At 36.3% G+C, this 7,488-nt stretch overlaps 1 non-coding gene across 1 annotated transcript; it reads left to right on the plus strand.

The window, feature by feature from the left end:
- Nucleotides 1-480: 480 nt before the first annotated feature.
- Nucleotides 481-585, plus strand: LOC116662350. The gene has a single exon (XR_004318386.1). It is a non-coding gene; the product is annotated as a U6 spliceosomal RNA (small nuclear RNA).
- The last annotated feature ends 6,903 nt before the right edge of the window (nt 586-7,488 follow it).

Below are 7,488 nucleotides of genomic sequence, written 5' to 3' on the forward strand. Positions count from 1 at the left end.
TGGGCGCTTTACTTGCACATTCTGAAAGCTTGGACACGATCGTGTACATAATGTGATCATTTTCAAATAAAGTACCGTGGTCACATCCAACTTTACGTTTCCATGAATCAGATAACACCTCGTTCCCGACGGTCATTTCAAGTGGCAGACCTCACTCTCCTTTCATCTTCCAGATCTCCTGCCCAGGCTTCCCATTGAGTAAACCCATCCAGAAGCTGGAGGGCAAGGAAACCTTGTTGATACTATCCCTTCCCAGGACAGAGAGGAGGTAGAGGGTGGAGTGAATCTGGAAGGGCAAATGGAAGATATCCAGCACAGCCCATAAATGGCATTGATGTCATTGGTGTGATTTTCTAAAACATTAAACCATTCTTGGTAAAGTTCCAAACAAAACGACACACACTCCTTTCAATTTACACAGTAGTTCCGTTCCTGGAAAATTCCAGGATATTAAAACGGTTCAAAAAATACTTTGAGTTATGCTCGCTCCAGCAGCAGTATACTAAAATTGGAATTATACAGAGAAGATAAGCATGGCCCCTGCGCTAGAGTGACATGCACGTTTGTGACAGCATCCCATATTTTAAAAAATAAATTTTAGAAAAAGAAAAGAGTACTTTCAGTTTACACATAAATGAGGTTAGCCTTAGGCTTAGCTAATGACAAATAGGTTTTTCATCTACAGAAATGGCTAGGGGGACGTTTGAAAATTATGTAAGATGTAGGAAAATTCATCCTTGTAGGAATGTCACATGCATTGAAGGACACATGCCATTCTTGGCTCCTGCCCACTAACTGCCAGGGGATGCCTGTCAATCACTGTAACAACCAAAATAGCCCATGTGTTTTCAAAGCATACCCTTGGTGGTACTGCTCTCAGTGAGAGCCACTCTCCAAAGGTGAAACATTCATCCTTACAAAATTTGAGTTTGCTACTTCATCCACTTAGCAGCTGGAGGCACCAATGAATGGAAGGAATGATTTCTCAATATATGTGTCCTTGTTCAATCCAGTATCCAAAAGTCTCTGACTCAGTGACCAAACACTTGCTGCCATTTCTGGCAACCTATAACTTGAATTTGAACTTCACGATTTCGTATAGATAAAAAGTAAGAATATAACTGGATGCAAAGCTGAAGCTTCACATGGAGCCAGATAAAAGTTTATAAATAACTACATTTCATGTCACTTGATACTATAAACTATGACATTTTCTACTTTTAACTTATACATTTTAAGTAACACATATGCATTATCTGAAATTACAAAATATAGACACAAAAATAAAGACATCACATTCTGTGGTAGACAGTAATGGCCCCCCTCAAAGATGCCCACGATCTAATCCCTGGGACCTTTTACACGGCATAAAGGGATTTTGCAGATGTGACTCAGTGAAGGATCTTGACTTGGGGAGATTATCCTGGATGATCCATGTGGATCCAGTGTAATCACAAAGGTTCTTATAAAAAGGAAGCAGGAGGATCAGAAGGCACAGAAGGTGATGTGATGGCAGAATCAGATACTGGAGTGAGGCAGTCAGAGCCAAGGAATGCTAGCAGCCTCAGGAAGCTGGAAGAGGCAAGGAATGGATTCTCCCCTAGAGCCTCCAAAGGAAATCAGCCCTGCAGACATCTTGATTTTAGTCCCCTAAGACTTATTTCATATTTCTGGCCTCCAAACCTGTAAGAGAATAAATTCGTGTTGTATTAAGCTACTCAATTTATGGTAATTTGTTACAGCAACAATGGGAAATTCGTAAACATCCCCCTGCCCCCGCAGAGCTGCATCATTGTTAACACCTTAGTACCTGTACTTTCAGATTTTTTCCTAAATTATTATATGTGTCTGTACTTTTTGAAAAATGGATCACACTGTACATGCTATCTTATAACCTGCTTTTTTAAGTCAACAAATTCCACCTTCCCATTTCATCAAATACCTAGACTATTTAGAAATTTCCCAAATAACACAAAAATGCCCTTAACAGTTATTTGGTCTAAATTACAATCTGTTCAAGGACTACCCATTACATATAATTATTAGATCCCTTTTGTTATGATGTTGACTATCGAAGAAATAGTCCTACAGTTATTCTGAGGAATATGCCTCCTTCTGGGTTTGTTTAGTTGCTACCTCTTGGTGCTATTTAGTTTGTTCTTCTATTTGTTATTTCCTATAACAGTCTTATTAACATTTTTAGTTAGAATATTCTATATGTTATGGGTATTCATGTTGAATCACATCAGAAGACACAACACATATGATTAATCCATTAATAATGTTAAGATTAATTATTGGATTAAAGTGATAACTGCTTATTCCCTCTATTTTACAGTTATGTTTTTGATCTACAACTATGAAGTGACCCTTGTTACTTCTGCATTTAAAATATCTACCATGTCTTCTATATTTACTAACTGGCATTCACCTGTGAAGTAGAGCTTCCCTCACCTACTGGAGATATTTGGTTACCTGAAATACAGATTCTACTGGAAGAGCAGGATAAAATGCTTAATTCTTTACAATTAATTACTAATTTTCACAATAAGCAGTTGATTTCATAGCTGCCTCAAATGGTGACAAATAAAAATTTTCAAACTTTGAGCATCATTATTAAAGCATGAATTTCCATAGAATCCATCTGTTTCAATTAATTGCCACCATTAGTCTTTATAATGCTTTAAATGTCATGAATGTGGTCAGTGGACCATAAGTCCATTGATCTTTGAGAACTTTATGGGTTTCTAACACAACAAAATGTCCCTAGCTCTCCTTGTACTTTCCCTGCCCCAGCCCTGGAATAAGCTATTTCCCCAAAAGGCTCAGCTTCCCTTTCATGGGGAATGGTTTTCAGAGGCCACAATCTGAGCACTAGACGTGTTCATTATTACTGAGGTGACATTTCTTTTAGGTCATTTCAATGTACAGAGTTGGAAAATATATATATATTGTGGCAAAACAGATTCTAAGGTGACCCCTATGATCCCTCTCTTCTGGTGTTTATGCTTTTGTGTGCTCCCCTTCTCCTGAAAGTGGGAAGAACCATGATTTTGCTTCTAGTCAGTAGTATATGGCAAAGGTGACAGGATGCTCAAGATTTTATATATATATATATATATATATATATATATATATATATATATATATAATTACAATATGTATGACTAATGCCAGTCTTGCGAGGAGACTGTCTTCCTTGCTGGCTTTAAAGAAGCCAGCTACCATGTTGTGAGCTGCCTATAGAAAAGGCCACTTGGCAAGGAACTAAGGGTAGCCTCTGGTTGACAGCCAACAAGAAACTGAGGCCCTCAGTCCAGACGTCTGCAAGGAATGAAAAGCTGCCAACAACTATGTGGGCTTGGAAGTAGATGTGAGTGCAGCCCTGGCTGACACCTCCATTGAAGCCGTTAGCCTCCAAAGCAGAGCATCCAGCTATGCTAGGCCCACACCCCAGACTCCTGACCCACAGGAAGTGTGAGATAGTAACTGTGTCTTGTGTCAAGCCTCTGTGTTTGTGGGAATATTGTTATGTAGCAGTAGACAACGAACACACTATTTAATCATGGATTTATATGAGTATTTTCAATTCAATTTTAATATTACAATGTTTCCCTCAATTTCTTGGATTTTATCCTAATATTTTTATTTTTACCAATAATAGAACTACTGGTCCTATCCCCTGGAGGACTGCATACCAAATTGCCAATAAAAAACTGAAAATGAGGGATCTTCTCTCCTTTATATTTTTCATTCTCCCCTTCTTTGAAGGGGAACATTTATTCATTCATATCTTTTTCTCTTATGGCCTTGCTCATTTAAGTAAACTAAGTCTAGGAAATCACTTCACAATACTTTTAGCCCTAGGATTCCTTTAAATTGCTATTATAAATTGTAATATTTTCTGTTAATGTAGTACTTCATGGTTTAAAACAAATTTGTTCATGTTTAAGCTTCTCTAGTAAATTTTGGAATAGCATTCAATTAACAGAAATTTGATTTAGGCAAAATTATCATACAAATTATTTGCTTCTAGGAGGTGGGTATAGCTCAGTGGTAAAGCACATACTTAGCATGCGTGAGGTCCTGGGTTCAATACCCAGTACCTCCATTAAAAAAAAAAAAAAAATATATATATATATATACACACACAATAAATTATATGCTTCTTACTAACAATGTTTATTTCTCCAAACAAGGCACACCTATGTTTTAAAATTTTTTAATAGTTAAATATATAGTTTGATTTTTCATATTTTTAATTAACATGCTAAATAGAAATTCAAAGTCCAAGCTCTGAACAACCACTTATGATGAACAAGATGGCCCTAATCTAAACCAATTATCCTTTTTTTGAATATTTAGTAGCAAATATTTAATTTTTAAAGTTATACAAGTACATTTATATTTCTATTATTTTTGCTCAAAAATTAAATGTTGTCAAATGTCCGCTTGAAATGATGTTATTAATACTGATAAAAGAAAAAATACTCAGTTCCATTTTGAATACTTGTCTATTACTTTCAGATTCAACACGAGATGTTATAGAACAAATAATTCAGCCTGACAAAAAACATTTCCCCAAAGTACTATTTCCAGTAACAATTTCTCTACTGAATAAAACTCGACAGTAAATAATGTGAAATATCTCACAACCACTCTGAACATGGATCAATAAATATTACTGTAATGAATTTTATAGAAAGTAGCAGGACTGGCTTTATAGACGCTTGAGGAACAAGTTTCTCTTGACCAAAAATATCATATCCACTAAGAAAAAAATTAAGTTATTTAAATCAGACTTTTCTGGCACAGCTTCACATGTTCCTTAAAACTCTGTTCTATGTCATGAAAATTTTCTCTAGATTAATAATGCACTGAAGAGGCTGAAGGAATCTTGAGAAAAAGGTCTGGGTTTTATTTATCTCTCTGTCCCTTGGTCTGGTATAGAAACTGGCATATTAATCCAATTAATGTTAAACAAATGAATGGATAATTGGAGGAAAAAAAGAAGGCAGGCCAGCAAATGATCCAATAAGATGGCCTTAAGTGGCTTCAAGTTACTCTGAAATATATTTAAAAACCTTAAAAAGGAATAAAGAAATACAAAAAAAGAAAAAACAAAGTAACGAAGGACTGAAAGAAGCTAGCCAAAAAACCTTAGTGAAACTTGCAGATTTCCATGAATCAAGGAAAGAAAAAGGTACTAATACACTATAAACCCAGAAATGAGGACTATGTGGTCTGCAGATACAACCCCTACTTTGAAATTTTGGGATACATGTTATTTTGTCTATAAAAAGGGGATTAGCCTAGCCTCTGAGACCATGAGAAACTGGAGATCTACAGCCCAGATCTCACAACCCAGCCAGTCTCTGGCCAAAGAGCAGCCACAGTCAGGAGATAACAATTATCTCAAAAGTGTTATGGACTCAACAGAGACAATACTGCCCTCTAGGGAGAATTTCAGAAGTTTGTAGGTAACTTTTCTTTGACACATTGGAATAAAGCTGCAAAACATTAATGATAAAGGGAATCCTAGAAGCCACAAGAGAAAAAAGGCATTGCCACTAAGAAATGAAAATTAGAATATCAGCAGACTTTGCAGAAGCCAACAACTGATACCAGGAGACACTGGAATGATGTTTTCAAAGTGAAAAAGGGAAATTATTAGCAATATAAGATTTTATACCTAGGTAAATTACCATTGTAGAGTAAAGGCAAAACAGAGATATTTACAGACATACCAGGAAATAATTCACCACTCACAAATTCTTACTAAAAGAAATACTATGGATATACCAATTTCTGGTGCCAGCCAAGGTAGAGTACGCCCACTACAGTCTCTCTCTCCCACTTCAAACAACTAATAAAATATATGGGGGAAAAAAACAAAACACAAAAAGCAACACTTGAGAATCAAAACAGATGAATTGAGAAGAGAAGCCAAAACATGAAGAAGTGACTCATACATGGGTGAGTTACTCAATTTTTATTTACATTCTGTCCCAACACTGATCAGAGGAGAAGTATGTAGCAGAGCTGCTATAGGCAGTACAAGGAGAAAAACTCCAAGGAACCCCATATTTCTGGCCAGAGGACTTAGAAAACATGCCCCTCAAAGCTGGAAAGTATGGAAGGAATCACAAAGAGGAGAGAGCTGGAGAAGGGAATCCATTAATTCTGTGTATGAAGCAGCACAAATCCCAGGCTCCCCTCTGAGCTGCGCATGCCTGGGACAGAGCCAAATCAACAGAGCAGAGACTTTGAGAACGGAACTGCAATATGAAACACCATTCAAACTAACCCCTGAGTAGACCATATGTCGGAAAAGCCCAAACTGTCAGCACAAAGGCTTTGCAAACTGAACTGGCCTTGGGACCACTGCCCACAGAAGGTGAGCCAGAACTTATAGACTGAACCTAACCACTAGGTTGATAGCCTAATTAAAAAAATATTTCACCCACCAGAGGACTATAACAGGACTCAGATTCTTACAACATAAGGTTCAAAATAACCAGTATACAATCCAAAAATACTTGACATACAAAGAATCAAGAAAATATGACTAATGCCCAAGGGAAAAGAATTTCAACACATGCCAAATACAAGACAATTCAGATGATGAAATTAACAGACAAAAACTTTAAAGTTGTTATAATTATGCTCTGTGAGGTAAACATACCTTTAAACAAATGAAAAGATAGTTCTCAGCAGAGTGAAAAGAAACTATAAAAACTAACGAAATGGATTTTAGAGGATAAAAATACAATATATGAAATAAAAAACTTAGTAGATGAGCTCAATAGTAGTAAATGTGTAATATATATAAAACATGTAATATACACATAAAATTCTCATTATATGCCAATATATACTTATATATACATTATATGCTTCTACATATCTACTTCTATTGAACTGATCAAGTGAATTATATGTATATAAAATGAGACTTATGCAGACGCAGGTACAACTCCTAACTTTAAAATTTTGGAATTCATGTCATTTTGTCTACAAAAAGGGGATTGGTCTAGCCTTTGAGACCATGAAAAAGTGGAGATCTATAGTCCAGATCTCAAAACCCAGCCAGTGGCCAAACAGCAATCTCAGTCAAAAAAAAGAGACAAAGTGCTTTGGGCTGAACAGAGATAACACTGCCCTCTAGGGAGCATTTTGGAAGTTTGTGGGTACCTTTTTTTTTTGACACATTGGAGTGAAACTTCAAAACAGCAACGATAAAGAGAATATATATATATGTATGTATATATATATGAAAGAGTGATTGATTCATTGACTGATAGATCGATTTTAAGGAATTGACTAATACAATTGTGGGGTATGGTAGATCCAAAATTTTCAGGGCAGGAGAGTAGGCTGGAAACCCAGGTGAAAACTGATGTTGCAGCCTTGAGTCCAAAAGCAGCCTGGAAGCAGAACTCTTTCTTCCTCAAGGGCAGTCAATCTTGTCTCTTAAGTCCTTCAACT

The sequence above is a fragment of the Camelus ferus genome, chromosome X, assembly GCF_009834535.1.
Source record: "Camelus ferus isolate YT-003-E chromosome X, BCGSAC_Cfer_1.0, whole genome shotgun sequence".
Lineage (NCBI taxonomy): Eukaryota > Metazoa > Chordata > Mammalia > Artiodactyla > Camelidae > Camelus > Camelus ferus.